The 17,844-nt window shown below is 46.3% G+C and overlaps 1 long non-coding RNA gene across 2 annotated transcripts; it reads left to right on the plus strand.

The window, feature by feature from the left end:
• Positions 1 to 13,531: 13,531 nt before the first annotated feature.
• LOC125508355 (uncharacterized) lies at positions 13,532 to 16,392 on the plus strand. Of its 2 annotated transcripts, none has more exons than XR_007283382.2 (4): positions 13,532 to 14,046; positions 14,146 to 14,246; positions 14,324 to 14,449; positions 15,176 to 16,392. It is a non-coding gene; the product is annotated as an uncharacterized LOC125508355 (long non-coding RNA). The 2 variants fall into 2 exon arrangements; XR_007283381.2 differs by having other exon boundaries at positions 13,539 to 14,046; positions 14,327 to 14,449.
• Positions 16,393 to 17,844: the final 1,452 nt, after the last annotated feature.

Here is a 17,844-nt window from a genome sequence, read left to right on the forward strand (position 1 = left end):
GGAGCGGGTATGCCTTGTCCCTTATTTATTGAGGGGACTCGGATTTCCGATTCATCCGTTCCTCCGCGAGCTCCTGGAGTTTTACGGCCTCCAATTGCATAATTTCACCCCTGCTTCCATTTTACACATCGCCGGCTATGTTGCTCTCTGCGAGTTATTCCTGGGCTGCGAGGCTCATTTTGAGCTGTGGAAAAGGTTATTTTGCCCCGTCCCTCGCACACAGAAGGGGTCACTTTATCAAGTGGGTGGAGCCCAAATATGGCGCATCACCGAAACCGGATACTTGTACGGTACTCTGAAGAAGATGTCCGAAGACTGTCCTTTGGAATGGTTTTATATGGAGGGCGTCCCCCTTTCGGACCCTGTTCGGCGGGGTCTTCCTGAGTTCAGCAATGCTCCTCTGAAGAAACGCCGAAGTTGGCGCCCACGGAGCCCCCAGGAGGAAGACAACGAAGAAGTCCTTTACCTGATGAACCAGATTAAAGCGCTGGCTTAATCGGGATTGACAGTAACCGAGGTTATGTCAATATGCATAATTCGAGGAATGCAACCACTTCAATATTGAGGGCACCCCTTGTGGTGTTTTAACGGGGAAGATGATGCCACCCGTTGCGGGCGTAAGGGTCCGGACAACGCCGCCGCTTTAGCAAAAATTATGTCCGAGTTGTTCAAGGGAGAGGAAGAGGAGTTCATCCGCATCAAGCCACGAGATGGATTCTCCATGTACAACCCCCAAGTTGGGTGAGTTATATCTCCTTACTCCCATTCTTCCCGCATTCTTTGTCGTAGGTACTCACCTTGCCATTTTGCGGCAGGCACTGCGAAAAGCCATAAGGGAGGTCAGCAGCCCATCTCCACAACCAGAGGACCCTGACCGGGCTCTCGATGCCGAACTCGAAGAAGATCCGGTCATATACATGGAGCTGATAGACCGGCAGTTCTATCAATTAAGCTGTGATGACGCCATGGTGGCCATTACGGCCGACTATCCCGGACTGCTTCATGCGTCGCATGTAAGAAAAACCAAAAATCCCAACTCCAAAAACTAGGATCCCCTTTTAGACACTTCACCTACCATATACATATGGTGTTTTTACAGGGAAGGCATTCGGGACGCCATGCCGAACCCGCAGCAACTCGCCAACAAGAGGCATCGAGGTCGGGTAGGCCAAAAAGGAAGGCGGTTAGGACGGAGATGCCGGCGCAGAGGTATGACAGAAACCCCGCTCCGTGGTTGTCGTCTTTCTTGAAATGTAATGACATCCATGTTTCTTTAACAGAAAAAACGCTCACCGGAATATGTCCGGCGAGGCTGCCGATCATGCTTCTACCAGTCGGGCTCCAGGACCGGACATAGAGGCGGAAGCTGACATGGGGCGGACGCCGGATGGTCCCCCTACAGAGGATGCGGATAGGCTATACGCTACACATTCAGAAGTGGAGAGCGCCATGAATCATAGGCATCGCCGGGCCGTACTCCGCGACACTTGCTTCTCACCAGAGGCATTTGATGCCTTCAATTCTGGAGAGGTGTACCTCCATGCTGCTCAAAGTGGTCTAGCCAGAGCCACGGACCAATATGTAAAGGATGTACGGGCAAGAAAATCTGACAATTATATGTATCAGTAGCCCCTGAGACTTGAAACAGTTAGCAGAACTGATTTAAGGATCATCTTATTGTGCAGGTTCTTACAGAGAAGAATAGTCGACTGTCACAGGAGCTGGAGGAATGCAAGACCCAACTTCGGGCCGCTGTTGCCGCATTGAAGGAACCTAAAAAGTCCCCAGCTGGTAACATTTCTTTCAAAGAATGATAAGTACCATATAGCATGCGGCATGGCTGCAGATCTAATAATAGATGTTGCAGATAAATCCGGAGAGAATCCGGAGGAGGAGCACGCCGTACGACAGCTAAAGGCTGGTGAACGCGTGCTGACTGAGGTCAGGCGGGAGAAAAACAATCTCCAAGACGCCAATACCAAGCTGAGCGTGGAACTGAAAGATGTTCGAGCCCAGCTGACGGACTCCGAGAAGGAGAATAAGCGGCTTCGACGCGGCATATTTAGTAAGTGCTTGAACGAACCCTTAATAGAGGGGACGACTAAGAAGCCGGCTAACAGGGTTATGTCTGCAGGTATGCTGACTAGTCATCCTGCGGAGGAGATGCCCGGGTCTGCGGATGATCTTCTATCCGAGCTCTCACAACTACACGAACAAGTTCGGCAGGTGATGCAAGGCATTGCCCAGGCCTTGTGGCCATCCGTCTCCCTGCCAGAAGGCATTGGAGAGCTTGTGGAGAAGCTCAAGGGAGCACGGCGGCGCTTCCGATTATGGAAGATATCTGCCTGCCGTCAAGGTGCCAGGGAAGCCTGGGCCATGGTGAAGACGCGGTATACCAAGGCTAACCCAAATCACATGGCCGAGGTCGGACCTGTGGGGCCCGACGGGAAAGAGATCCCCGTTAGCTTAGTCTATGGTCAAGTAGAATTAGCCGCAAAATATTCCCAACGGGATTGTAGGCTAGACCGCCCGTTGGATGGTATAGAAGAGGAATTTAGTCAGTCTACATGACTATGTAATTAAAGTGACATGTATAATGCCTTCTAGCCGGATTGTGGATCATTTGTCATGGCGGACCTTTTCGCTTCAACCTCGGGACCCAATAGTCCGGAGTGTATCCGAATACCTGCTCAGTTATATAAGAACCGGGGTATGCGTGGAGACCAGGCGTAGGGGTCATTAGTGCTTGAACAGACAAGTGCCCAACTAGTTATGTTATATTACATGGGTAGTAAGAAACATCTTCCAGGGAGAATAGTTATGTTAAGGGTTCCTTTCCTTGGGTATGCATGCCCTAAAGTGCATGTACGGACTGCGAGAGGAAACGCAGGAAAAAACATCTGGGGGCATATATGGAAAATAAATAAATAAAAATCATCTTTTGTTCACCGACCGAATATTCTCTTAAGAACGCTAGCTTTCGGGTTCACCCAGTCTGAGGTACACATCCGGCTGACCCGGCAATAACAATCGCAGAGGTGCTCCCCTTATGCCCTAGCGGAATTAACGGGAACGTAGGGCATAAATACAAGAGCCAGGCAACCCAGCTTGGCCAAAACTTAAGTCATATCGATGCATATAATGGCGAAGAAAAGGTACATGTGGAAGAATAACACATGTGCTGGGCATGAAGCCCAGATGGATAATTAAGCTTCTGTGTAAGAAGCCCTCAGGTATAATGAGCACGGTTAGCGCATCTATAATGTGCAAACGAGGCACAAGCTGGCCCTTGAAGGCCGTGAGAAAGAATAAAAGAAAGATAGAGAAAAAAGACAAATAATATATATTCAAAAAATGGACAGAGGAAGGAGACAAACATAGAGTCCGACGCTAGGCGTAGAATCTTCGGAGCCTGGCTGCATTCCATGGGTTCAGCTCAAGTCGATTATTCGATGCATCCCACAGACGGTACGCTCCACGGGTCAGAAATTGGTCAATAATGAAGGGACCTTCCCATTTGGGCTTGAGCTTGGACTTTTTCTTCTCCGGCAGGCATAGAACTAATTCACCAACGTTATAAGTTTTGGCCCGTACTTCTCTGCTTTGGTATCTGCGAGCCTGTTGTTGATAAAATGCGGAACGGGCTTTTGCCACATCGCGCTCCTCCTCCAGGGTGTCCAGACTGTCCTGCCGATCGAGCTCGGCTTCTCTTTCTTCGTACATGCGCACTCGAGGTGAGTCATGAATTATGTCGCAGGGCAGGACTGCCTCTGCGTCGTACACCATAAAGAAGGGTGTATATCCGGTACTACGATTCAGCGTGGTCCGCAGCCCCCAGAGTATGGAGTCGAGCTCCTCTACCCAGTGTGTGTTAGACTCCGTTAAGGACCGCACTAATCTGGGTTTAATGCCGCTCATGATAAGACCATTTTCTCGCTCAACTTGTCCGTTGGTTTGTGGGTGATAGACGGAAGCATAATCGAGCTTGATGCCCATGTTGCTGCACCAGAGTTTTACCTCGTCAGCCGTGAAATTCGTGCCGTTGTTAGTGATGATGTTGTGAGGGACGCCATAACGGTGTACGACCCCGGATATGAAGTCTATCACCGGTCCGGATTCGGCTGTCTTAACAGGTTTGGCTTCTATCCATTTGGTGAATTTATCCACCATGACCAATAAGTGTTTTTTTCTTATGGGTTCCCCCTTTAAGGGGTCCAACCATGTCAAGCCCCTAGACCGCGAAAGGCTAGGTAATGGGGATTGTTTGGAGGGCGGTGGGTGGCATATGGCTTTGGTTTGCAAAAAGCTGGCAACCGGTGCAGCGTTGGACCAAGTCATGTGCGTCTGCCCGGGCTATCGGCCAATAAAAACCTGTACGGAAGGCCTTGCTTACAAGGGCCCGGGCTGCGGCATGGTGGCCGCCAAGTCCGGCGTGAATTTCTGCCAAAAGCTTCCGCCCTTCCTCTTCGGAGATGCACCTTTGAAGGACTCTGGTAGTGCTTTTCTTATATAGCTCTCCCTCGTGGACCCTGTAGGCTTTAGATCGCCGCACTATGCAGCGTGCCTCATTTTGGTCCTCGGGAAGTTCCTGCCTAGTTAGGTAGGCCAGGAATGGTTCTGTCCACGGGGCGATGACAACCATTATTACGTGGGCTGAAGGTGTTATTTCGGTGGCAGAGCCTCCGATTATGTCAGAGTGTTCGGTATCGGGTGTTTTGGCCGGGTCCGGACTATTGTCACCGGTGTCCCCTTCCCATACCACCGATGGCTTAAACAACCTCTCCAAAAAGATGTTGGGGGGAACCGCATCGCATTTTGTGCCGATGCGGGCGAGGATATTCGCCGCCTGATTGTTTTCCCGAGCCACATGGTGAAATTCGAGCCCCTCGAACCGAGCTGGCATTTTTAGGACGGCGTTTCGATAGGCCGCCATTTTCGGATCCTTGGCATATAAGTCTCCATTTATTTGGGATATTGCGAGGTTTGAATCCCCACGCACCTCCAGGCGTTGAATGCCCATGGAGACTGCCATCCGGAGACCATGCAACAGAGCTTCGTATTCGGCTGCGTTGTTGGAGTCTGTATACAATATTTGCAGTATGTACTGGACGGTATCTTTGGTTGGGAACGTCAGGACGACGCCAGCCCCTCGACCAGCCAGCATTTTAGAACCGTCAAAGTGCATGATCCAATTGGAGTATGCGTCGTACTCTTTAGGGAGTTCGGCTTCCGTCCATTCGACGACAAAGTCGGCCAATACTTGCGATTTAATGGCTCGCCGAGGTTTGTATGTTATGTTGAACGGGAGGAGCTCAATGGCCCATTTGGCAATCCGGCCCGTAGCGTCGCGGTTGTTTATAATATCCTTAAGGGGCACTTCCAAGGCTATTGTAATCGAACACTCTTGAAAGTAGTGTCGCAGCTTCCGGGATGCCATGAATACCGCATAGTCTATCTTTTGATAATGTGGGTACCGTGATTTGCATGGAGTGAGGACAGTGGATACATATTATACCGGCTTTTGAAGAGGGAATTTATGTCCGTCAGCTTCTCGTTCGACGACGAGCACTGCGCTTACAACTTGATGAGTTGCCTCAATGTACAACAACATTGGTTCGCCGATGTTTGGCGCGGCCAGGATTGGGTTGGTTGCCAGTATGGCTTTTATTTCTTCCAGTCTGGCTGTGGCAGCGTCCGTCCACTCGAAGTGTTTGGTGCGCCGAAGGAGGCGATAAAGGGGTAATGCCTTTTCTCTTAAGCGGGAGATAAACCGGCTTAGAGCCGCCACACATCCAGTTAGTTTCTGGATTTGTTTGAGGTCGGTTGGGATAGTCAACTATGACAGAGCTCGGATTTTGGCCAGATTAGCTTCAATCCCTCTACTGGAGACAATGAAGCCCATGAGCTTTCCTGTTGGTACGCCGAAAACGCATTTTTCCGGATTGAGCTTGATGTCGTATGTTCGGAGGTTGTCGAATGTGAGCCTCAAGTGGTCTATCAGAGAGTCGACCTGCTTGGTTTTAACGACCACATCATCTACGTATGCCTCTACTGTTTTGCCGATCTGTTTCTCCAGACATGTCTGGATCATGCGCTGATATGTTGCGCCGGCGTATTTGAGCCCAAAAGGCATTGTGTTGAAACAAAAGGGGCCGTATGGTGTTATAAATGACGTTGCGGCTTGGTCAGACTCCGCCATCTTGATTTGGTGGTAGCCGGAGTATGCGTCGAGGAAACACAATGACTTGTGTCCTGCGGTAGCATCGATAATTTGATCAAAGCGGGGGAGGGGGAAGGGATCCTTTGGGTAAGCCTTGTTGAGGTCCTTGAAATCGACACATAGGCGCCAGGATTTGTCCTTCTTTGGTACCATCACCAAGTTTGCTAGCCAGTCCGGGTGTTCTATTTCTCTAATGAATCCGGCCTCCAATAACTTGGCTAGTTCCTCTCCCATGGCATGTCTCTTAGGTTCAAAGAAACGCCGAAGAGCCTGTTTGACCGGCTTGAATCCCTTTAGGATATTGAGGCTGTGCTCGGCCAGCCTGCGTGGGATTCCTGGCATGTCTGAGGGGTGCCAGGCGAATATGTCCCAATTTTCACACAGGAAATCTCGTAGTGCGGCGTCCACGGCGGGGTTTAACTGTGCCCCGATGGAGGCTGTTTTTGTAGGGTTCGTTGGGTGGACTTGGAATTTGACTATTCCATCCGCTGGTTTAAAAGAGGTGGACTTGGATCTCTTGTCAAGTATTACTTCGTCCCTGTCCACCATGGAGCGTAGCGCAGTTAATTCCTCGGCCAAAAGGGCTTCGGATAATGCTTCAAGGGCCAATGCGGCTGTTTTGTTTTCGGCACAGAGTGCTGTGTCCGGATCACTAGCGAGAGTGATGATTCCGTTGGGCCCGGGCATTTTTAGCTTCATGTACCCATAATGGGGTATGGCTTGGAAGATCGTGAACGCCTCCTGTCCTAGAAGGGCGTGATATCCACTACTGAACGGGGCCACTTGGAATGTGATTTCTTCGGACCTATAGTTCTCCGGCGTGCCGAATACCACATCTAGTGTGATTTTCCCAGCACAGCATGCTTCCCGACTGGGGATGATTCCTCTGAAGGTTGTGCTGCTTTGATCAATGTGGTTCCAGTCTATTTCCATTTTTTGAAGAGTTTCCTCGTATATGAGGTTTAATCCACTGCCGCCGTCCATGAGTACTTTGGTGAGTCGAAAGTCGTCCACAATTGGACTGAGGACCAGTGCAGCTGGTGCTCGAGCACTTTAGAATTTAGGTTCGTCGCTGGCATTGAAGGTAATAGCCGTGTCACTCCATGTATTCATTGCTGCTGCGTGGCAGATTTCGGCGAGGCTATGGAGTGTTCGCTTGCGCCTATTGTTTGATGCAAAAGTTTCAAAAACTGTTAATACTGTATTGTTATCCACGGGATAGTGCTCTGTGGTATTTGGGATGAGAATATCCTCACCACTTTTGGCCACCTGCCGGAGTATCCAACATGCTCTAAGGCTGTGCGTTGGTATGGTATCCGCTGTGCTATGAATTTTGCAGGGTCCGCGTAAGCCATCCCTCCAATACGGTTCCATGCCCTTTAGAGGGTTTTTGCTTCTTTGTAATTAACTCGGGTGTCTTATGATGGTGCACCCTTTTACCTCGGACTGGGTCTATATTTGGAGCCGGATTATCCCAAAATTTCGTTTCAGTTTTCCAGGCACTTTCCATCACACAGTACTTTCATACTATGGACGCTAAGTCGGCGAAGCGTGATATGTCATGGCGACTTATGGCGTTAAGGATTCCCTTGTCCGTGCAGTTATTGCAGAAAAGTGAGACTGCGTCTTCCTCGCGGCAGTCCTTAACCTTGTTCATCACAAGGAGGAGTCTGGCCCAATAATGATGTATTGTTTCATGGGGCTCTTGCCTGATGTGGGAAAGATTGTTTATGTCTGGGTGGGTGGGTGGTTTTGAGTCTGAACCCCTACCCGATCTGAGACCCAGGGGCCGAGGAGTTTCTGATCTTGGAAGTTCGGATTCCGGGATGTTGCCCGATGAGTCTGGCCCGCTGCCTGACTCTAGGTTCAGGGTTTGGGTGATGTCCTCCCAATAAACGGGTATCCGGCTCGGAGAGCTCAGGAATTCGAACATAGTTAGTCCTCAAGATAGAGGAAGAATCGCCGCATTGTTCCTCCACCACCGCAACATGATGGGTGACCGGTGGAGACTTAATCTCCCTTTGATCGGGTTTAAGCCCAATCCGATCATAGTCCGTAGCGACTCCTAAGGCGGCGATGCGATCCAAGAGCTCGTTTAGGGAAGAGAGCTCCATTAGATCCATCTTCTCGGCGAATTCCGAGCCAACGTGGAGGTTGTTTTTGATGACCCGAGAAGTCATCGTCGGTGCAGCAGCCGAACAGGCGGTCATGACGAAACTGCCTAGCCGGAGAGTTTGGCTGATAGCCAGGGCTCCCCCGGCGGTAATGTTGTTTTTAACAACGAGATGAGGCATCCTTCCTTACGACGACGTCACAGAGGAACTCTCAATGAAAGCACCAATGTCGGTGTCAAAACCGGCGGATCTCGGGTAAGGGGTCCCGAACTGTGCGTCTAAGGCGGATGGTAACAGGAGGCAGGGGACACGATGTTTTACCCAGGTTCGGGCCCTCTTGATGGAGGTAAAACCCTACGTCCTGCTTCATTATTCTTGATAATATGAATAGTACAAGAGTTGATCTACCACGAGATCGGAGAGGCTAAACCCTAGAAGCTAGCCTATGGTATGATTGTATGTGGTCCTATGGACTAAAACCCTCCGGTTTATATAGACACCGGAGGGGGCTAGGGTTACACAAGGTCGGTTACAAAGGAGGAGATATACATATCCGTATTGCCTAGCTTGCCTTCCACGCCAAGTAGAGTCCCATCGGGACACAGGATGTAGTCTTCAATCTTGTATCTTCATAGTCCAACAGTCCGGCCAAAGGATATAATCTGGCTGTTCGGATACCCCCTAATCCAGGACTCCCTCAGGGGGAGAAAGTGTATAGATCATAGGCTGAGAGAGAGAGAGAGAGTTTTGCTTTTTATTGGTCTCTCTCGCTACTTATTTGCTTGTGTGTGAGACACTCATGTGATCATGTGGTTGATCATACTATGCTTTAATGTGTGTGCTTGAATGATGTTATCCTATTACTTGTGTATGATCTATCATATTTGTCTTGGTGATGAGTGCATGCTATTTATACTCTCTCATTTTGAGTGCTACACCAAGATGTATGTGACATGGAAGAGTGACCCATGATCCTAATTGATTGTGCATTTGCATTCAAAAGGAAATTTTAAACAATGCACAAATTTAGGGGGAGCTCTCACTTATCACATACTTCTCAAAGTGACGATATATTTCATTCTTATTATCATTTGTTGAAGCTTTGATCTATATATTGTCATCAATTACCAAAAAGGGGGAGATTGAAAGTGCAACTATTCCCTGGGTGGTTTCGGTAATTCATAACAACATATAGCTCATTGAACTAATATCCACTCAAGTTGATTATTTCAGAAAGTTCAATGATTGGCATGGCATGGACTAGATATGTGGACCCCTCAAAATGCTAAAGACAAATATTCGCAAAATCTTAAGACTCTTCATTTCTATTTTAGTGATCCAAGATCACATTGAGTCCATAGGAAAAGCCAATACTATTAAAAGGGGATGAGGTGTTGCTTAATGGTTTACTTGCTCAAAATGCTTAGTGATATGCTCCAAAACCCTCAACCACTTTCTCAAATCCAAATATGTCCTAAACCAATAGTCAAACTCGGCCCCACCGATTTGATCCATCTGGCGCCATCGAGTTCACTTGACATAGCCATAGCCAGAAACCCTAATCAATCCAGTCTCACTGATAGGGACCTCGGTCTCACCGAGATGGGATTGTAAACTCTCTATTCCCTTTCGTAATGTTTTGGTCTCACCGAAATGAGCGATCGGTCCCACCGAGTTCGCAGTGCAAACTCTCTATTTCCCTTTTGTAATGTTTCGGTATCACCGAAAGGAACGCTCGGTCCCACCGAGTTTGCCTGACCAACTCTTTGTTAGCCTATTATTGAAATCGGTCTCACCGAGTTCACGTAATCGGTCAAACCAAGATGAGGTTTTCCCTAACCCTAGCTCATTGGTCTCACCAAGTTGATCATGTCAGTCCCACCGAAAATCCTAACGTTCACATTTTGAACTGAATCGGTCTGACCAAGCTCATATATTCGGTCTGGCCGAGTTGGCTCAATTGTGTGTAACGGTTAGATTTTGTGTGGAGGCTATCACTACTAGGGAAAAAGCCTAGCAACAGCGTGGGTTCTAGGCACATCAGTAGCGCGGGGACCGGCGCTACAGCTAACCCGTAGCAGCAGCGTGCTGCGTGGAAGCTCGCTACCGCTAATAGCTCTAGCGCGCTTTGGCTGGACGCGCTACTGCTACTGTCACGCTGCTGCTAACTTTTCTCCACTCGCTACTGCTAATTTTAGTAGTTTTTGATATTTTTTCTGCATATTTGTTTTGTATTTGATCAGGATTTATACAAGAATCTTTAGCAGATACAAATGTCATCATGATACACATACAAATGGCTGTGAGACCACAAATGTAATCATAGCATATACATACAAATAGTCTCATCATAATCATCATCCAACACAAAGTGGTATCTCGTCATCATCTCGAAAATAGCGATACATGCAAGTCTCGAATACTTGCAACTATAACATCATCCATCTAAACAATGGTATACGCGAGAAGAGCTATCACTATGAGTGAGAGTGGAACTATGTAGTACATGAGGCGGCGGTTACGAGTCCTCTCTCGCGGTAGCGTGAACCTCAAGTAACTAGCTTCTCCTTCTAGTCTGCTTTTGAAGCCTTTATAGCTGGCGCCCGAGACCCCATTCACTTGCGCCTGACACTCAGGCCACTCGTTGTACACCCCCGGAACCTTACCTTTGTACACAACATAGCACTGCCATCTCGCCATCAAGAAACTAAGTACCTGTTAGAGATGCAACTTCATCAAGAGGATGTACAATCATATGCAACAAAATATACTAGAGCAACACGAGAAAGAAAGGGTTAACAACTAGATGCAACATACAGTACGCAAACTAATTAACTAGAGGTACGCAGGTCATCGTACACAAACTAACAAAGTAGCGTTACGCAAGTTCGGCAGGGACCGTAGACATCACAAAGTTTCATCGCTACAGAAAGTATACAAGTTCAACCGACACATATCATCATCATCGGCATCATATATCACTAGAAGTTTCATCCTTCCATATCATCGAGGATGGACCCTAGCTTCTTGAACGGTGTGAGGTCATGACATTGCATGCCTATGCGAGTTTCGACGTCAGCTCGTGATATAGGGCCGTGGTGGAACATCCCCTTCTCATCGACGACTTCTTTCATGATGATCGTCGCAATGTCCCTTTGGATGCGAAAGAAGTCATCTCTAAGTTTATAATCCGCTTCTCCATGAGATTCTACCCACTTGTGGATATGATCATCATTTATGCTTGTCATGCGAAGCTTTTGGTGATCCGTGCTGAACTCAATCATGAGATGGAGGATGTAGAATCCATCTTTCTTGCTTGGTTTTGCAACATGGATGGAGCAGAAGTTAGTTTTATGCGCGAAACCCATCTTCTTGTTCCTTTGTTTCCTTATCTGCATGTGTCCACCTCTAATGCTGAAGCCTTGGAGAGCATCATTTAGAATATTCATTATGTGGGTGTAGTCCTTCTTCTCATAGTCTCTGGAATGGTCGAAATACACGGCGTGGGATACTTGCAGGTAAAGAACGATAAGGATGGTGCGCCCGTTGCTGCAGGGAAAAGACACCTCAAATTATTCTCCATATGAGTGAGAAGGAATGATTGAAATGTACGAAAGGGTTGTCCGGAACTGAATTACTTTGGATGATAAGGCAGGAGAACAATTTCCTGGTCCTTATTCTGTACCATGAAATTTTGGAGGTAGTCCCTAGCAGTTTCACGCTCAAAGTCGCCGAGACTCAAGAAAGACTCGTGCATGTAGTACGGATCCGCCATACAGATTTGCGAGACTTCTTCTCTCTTCATGACGGAGCTCATATGTAGCGCAAAAAGGCGGACGATTCTAAAATCGAGCCGCCTTGTCAGAAACATATCAAAGATATGGTCAAACCGCAGGAAAAACACCTCTGCAGGCCATGTGTCGATGTAGCACTTCCCCTCAGGCACACGAGCCGCGTATGTCGGATATCCTGGATCCTTCGAGGCTAGTAGGCTTTTCTCAGTCGACAACACATGGTCATGCAGTCTCCTGAGATCTCCTGATAGTGCCTCCAGCAGTTTCGGCGGTAGCATCGGCTCGCCCGTGAGATTGAACATGGTCGCACCTTTCACGGGCACACACTCTTCAGAATCCATCGTCTGGCTGCTATGTGCTCTGGCTTGTTAGGAGGCAGCTATCTTCCCCGATCTCTTCCTCTCCTTTTTCTTGGGCACACCTTTCAGACCCTTCCTTAACCCCTGCCCCAGTGTTCACGGGCTAAGCACTGTACGACCCCCGGCTAGTTGAGCCTGTGTTGAGGCGGCATCTCCAGGCGTGTCCTGTGAGGATTTCATGAAGAGAGACTTTTTGCAATCCATGCTACGACCTTCCTGCCCGGGCAGATCATCCATATCCTCATTAGCATGCTGATAGCCCGATTCGTCATATGGTTGACTCATCATATCTAAGTCACACTCATACGCGTTTGTATTGAGGTAAGCCATTGGGTCGACCTCCGTCTCATCATCCATTCTCGGTTCTACAGGACCTATTACATCAGCCAGTACTATTGCACCCCCTTCATCACGCCGTCCGCCGCTCTCACCCGGCACTACAGGAGCTGGTAATTGCGTAGGCGGGGTGGTGGTCTCCGCACATGCTTGTTGATGTGTGGTTATTAGTGTGCTCTCTGCCGGCTCCAGACGAATAAGATTCTTCGTCCCTAGTAGCACCCAACCTTTCTAGCTTCCAATCCACGGTGAGGTCTCGTCGTCCTCTCCCACATGTTGTACTAGAGGAGGCAAATCCTCGTGCCCCGATTTCACACTGGACAAGTTAACCCTGAAGTGCCCAGCGGGGATCGGCTGGTTGTGGAATGTGGGTTTCAAGTGGTTCATTATCATCCCTTTTCCCACCCTTTGATCAAGTAAAGTATGGTGGACGGGGTTTCTTCGGCCTGCAAACACATGTTTGTGGCGTAAAACATTCGAAAGGCAACGAAAAATGAATATTCTATATATATATATATATATATATATATATATATATATATATATATATAGCACTATAAGGGCAACGAAAAATGATCAAGTAGAGTAGCACTATTCTAATCCCAGGATTAGAATAGTTATTATGATCACAGCGGCCCTATAAGGGCCCGACAGGACGTTCCCGAACTCCTTTTTTTTGAGACAACGTTCCCGAACTCCTGAAAACGCATAACAGAAAACCTGGCCGGTCCATCAAACTCCTCCGACCGGCCCAATCCCCATGTCACGACCTTCCCAACCACCCCACCTCCCGCACCACTCTGCCCCATCCTCCCGCGCACCTCCTGCCGCCGGCCCCAGCGCGCCACCCGCCGTCGACCAACCCCCTCCCCGGCTCGACGCGACCTCCCCAAACCACCGGCCGCCGCGCGCACCCTCGCCGGAAATCTCGCCGCTGCGCGCGCCTCCCCAAACCACCCACCTCCGCCCGCGCCCTCCCCGGATCCCTCGCCTAGCCGGTTCCCGTTGCAGCCGCCGCAAGCCTCCACGGATCCCGGCGGCACCCTCCCTTCGGCGTGCTCCTTCATCCCGCCGTCACGTCCTGGATCCAGCTGCCCCGGACCCCGCCAGATCCAGTAGAAGTTCCCGCCTACTCTCAACTGCTGCCAGGGAAGGACCTCGCCACCACGCCACTTCGTCCTTCCGACGCTGCAGCGCGCAAGCCGTTCACCTTCGTCGCCCATGTCCGTCCAATGACTAGTCACCATGCGTGCCTACCTGACCTTCATGGGGTACCAGTGGCGGCCTTCATCGCGTTCGTCTGACCACATGTTTAACTGCAGGGAACAAATGTGCCTTCTATGGCTCCGCCCAAAATCACGCCTGTGCCATGGGTGTGGTCCTAGCTGAGGTGCAGCTCGCTGTTGCCCGACTCCTAGCTAAGGTGCAGCTCGATCGTAGTGCTCGCCTACAGCTCTTTCTCCGCTGTTTGTGTTTATGCCTAAACATTGAGGTGCTCAGCAGGCAGAGGGGACAGATAAAATGCTGGGAGGATTGGGGCAGGCCCGCAGGAGGTGGCGGCAAGCCTGAAGGAGTTGGAGGCACATTACTACTCATCAATTGTCCATACTCTGCTCTATGATTGAGGTGAACATCTTCTAGAATGGTATCTTAGCAGCTCTCTTGTTAACTTAAAAAATGTATTTTCAGTTGATACAAGTGCATTGCTGGAGAGAAGAATTACAAATCTGCATCGGTTTGCTTTTTGTACATGTCTGTCAAGTTATTGCCTTTACTTCTACTTGCTAACTTGTGAAAGCAGGGCTTATATATGCTTTGTACAAATTGCTTAATGAGAGTATCACTATCATCTATGTTCTACAATGACATAAAGCAATGAATAGTCTAAGGAAAAACCACCTAGTCGAACAACGAAATGATGAACAGGAGGTTAACGAGCGGCCATGAAGTTCTACGACGGCTATACGCGGAGTTCTACTGCGGCTATACGGTTGCATATGGGTGTGTTGCTGATGTAAAATTGCAGGCCCTTTCCCAAAAATCATCTGCTACTGCATGTGTCGCTTGCTGCTGTTCTAATGGTGGCTGGTCTCCTATACATAGCGATATTCCTGTTCATGTCGCTGGCTGTAGTTTCTCTATGTTAACCACGTTGGAAGCCTAGTACTACTATCTTGCACTAGCCTATATATGAGCATCTCGGGCCATTGTTAATAGATGGTAGTAGTATTAATTGTTTTGATTAAGATGCTGACGCCTTAGATTATACTGGAGCATGTGTTCATCTTTTTTCTTTTTCTGCTACGTGCTTTTCCACACATCTGAAATTCCTCCGGCAACACTCCCCAACAGGTTGTTTCCCCATTTCTGTGGATCGGCGAGGATACAACGTGCTTCTCCTGCTCGCTTGGGTCAATGGGTGATTTGACTGCTGAAGTTGACTAGTAATTATCTACTAAATTTTCCAAGGATAAGCTCGCTTCTACATTTTCATATATACCAGCTTCTGTTATTTACATATCAGATGCTCTGACTAAATCATCTTTTGTGTTTCAGAGACTGCAAATTCTACTATGTACCTTCAGCAGAATTAGGTGTTGAAAATGTTGTTCCTCCTATGGATCGTTGATTCCACACTTTTGTCTGCATTTATGAATAATGCATATCCAGTACCATGCTCTAATAATTTTTCATCAATTATACTGCCTATATTACAACAGAATTAATGAAGTTCAACTTTGAGAAAGCAATAAGTCCAAATGTATATGGAAAAACTCTAAAAAGACAATGACCAAATTTTTTTGTTAGTGAAGTTCAATTTGGAAATACATGATAAAAAAGGTATTCTTTTTTTTACAATAAAAAAGTATTATGTATTGTTGGTTTCACCAACTAGTCACTCTCTCACAAACATTCTGTTACTGCTTCCCTTCTACTTCATGAAATTGTATACAAAAAGAACAATGAATTTCAAAATTAAAAGCAAAAAAGCAAGCATTTCTTAAAGACAAAGAAAGTGTGTGCGAAGTTCATATTTTCTGTCGTGGATGGTCCAAAATGTTCGCTAATGGAAAGGCACACCCTGGGTTTCCAAAAAATGATTGTAAAAATGATTGTGCAGATTTTCTGTTACCCCATTTTTAGTTATTGATTGAAGACATTTTTGTTCATTAGGTGAAAGAACTTGATTTCTTTTGTTCCTTTGTGGATGAAGAAGGTCACCACAGAGGTAGGGAGAAGGTCACATAAGGTGCAGAAAGAATGTCAGAGTTTAGCAACAGGGTGTGTGATCTTTGTGTTGTTTTTGGGGTGCAAATCATGGGTATGCGATCTCACATCCTGTGTATTATTGAGATGGCCTCCCTTAGCCTCAAACCATTTTCCTACAAATATGATAGCCTCAATGCTACCGTCATGTGTAAAGAAAATTAGATATGTACATGTACACAACCTACAACAACTTTACGGGGAGTTGATGGATTTATCCAGTGGTTGTTGCTGCCACTACTGATTTTTTTCTTGAGATGGTCTTCATCACCAATCAATAATTCACTTGTTTCTTGGTTGCATCTAGTTCCCTTGCTCCACCTCAACACTGATTCCTTCAGCTAGATCTCCTTTGTTATTTTGTATTCTTATTTTCTTTTCATAAAGCATTTGCTCTGAAATTCGGATCTGATGATGTAGCTTTGACTATTCTTGAAAACGTGGTGAAAATTGTACATGCTCTATAGGTAAAATTTTGGCTTTAATTTATTTTTTGTGAACTTCAAAATGTTGTGTTCGAGAAGGTTGAGCGTGTTATCTTAGCAAGTTCAAATAAAAAATAAACATGCAAGGTAAAACATCGGAGAGTTGCGATTTTTTAGAACTTCAAGTGACAAACAAATTTGAAAAGAGCGCAAAACAGAATTTAAGTCCAGAAAAATCATTTCAAAACACTAACAAGAAAAAGAATGTTCTCTTTGTTATCGAACGCAAAAATAAAAATTAATGAAAGGGGGAATGCAGTTTACGCATTTTGTGAAAGAACTAAGAAGTTCGAGATAAACTAATAGAGTAGTTTGATTTTAATAAATAATTCAGTTTTTCGTTTCCATAAATAAAACCAAGAAGTTCAAAATTTAAAAATAGAGAAGTTCAAAAATCATAAAAAAGGACTTCATTGTTTCTTTCAAAAATTCTAGAAGTTGAAATTGAAATAATGGACAATTCAATATTTATTACAAAACTATGACATTGTCTTTACTGAAATAAATAAATCAAGAAATCCAAATTACAAAAATAGAGAAGTTCCATAATTATGACAAAACTCAGATTTTCCTTGTTACTAAAAAACAAAATGAAGAAGTTCAAATAAAAAAAAGATTAAGAAATAAAATCAGGAAGTCCATATTAAAAAGATGAAGAAGTTCGATGATTATAGAAAACTCAGATTTTCCTCGTTATTAAAGAATGGAAACAAGAAGTTCAACTTTTAAAATAGAGCGCTTCCAAATTTCATAAAAAAGGATTAAGAAATAAAACCAGGAAGTCCAAATTAAGAAGATGAAGAAGTTCGATGATTATAGAAAAATCAGATTTTCCTCGTTATTAAAGAATGGAAACAAGAAGTTCAAAAATTAAATAATAAAAAGTTCAACTTTTAAAAATAGAGCGCTTCAAAATTTCATAAAAAAGATTAAAAAATTCAGATTAATATTCATAAAAAACTCAGATATTTTCACGTACCCAAGAGAATTTCAGCTTGATAACTGCCAGAAGTTCACGTATTGCACGGTGTGCATTTTGTATTAAAAAGAATAAAAAAAAGCAAAGACTAAAAGTTTGTTGATATAAGTTCAAGTCCTCGGTCGGAGAAAGTTAAAAAAATATTGTGAGAGGGGTTTGTACAAAAGGAGTAGCATTTATGTAACACGAACGAATGGATGAGAAAATTACAAATGAAAATACGACACAGAAGTTCAACGTGAAAACAGCATGAAGTTCAACTACTACACTGAATGAATTTCAGATGAAAA

The sequence above is a fragment of the Triticum urartu genome, chromosome 5A (assembly GCF_056163025.1).
Source record: "Triticum urartu cultivar PI428250 chromosome 5A, HENAU_Tu73, whole genome shotgun sequence".
NCBI lineage: Eukaryota > Viridiplantae > Streptophyta > Magnoliopsida > Poales > Poaceae > Triticum > Triticum urartu.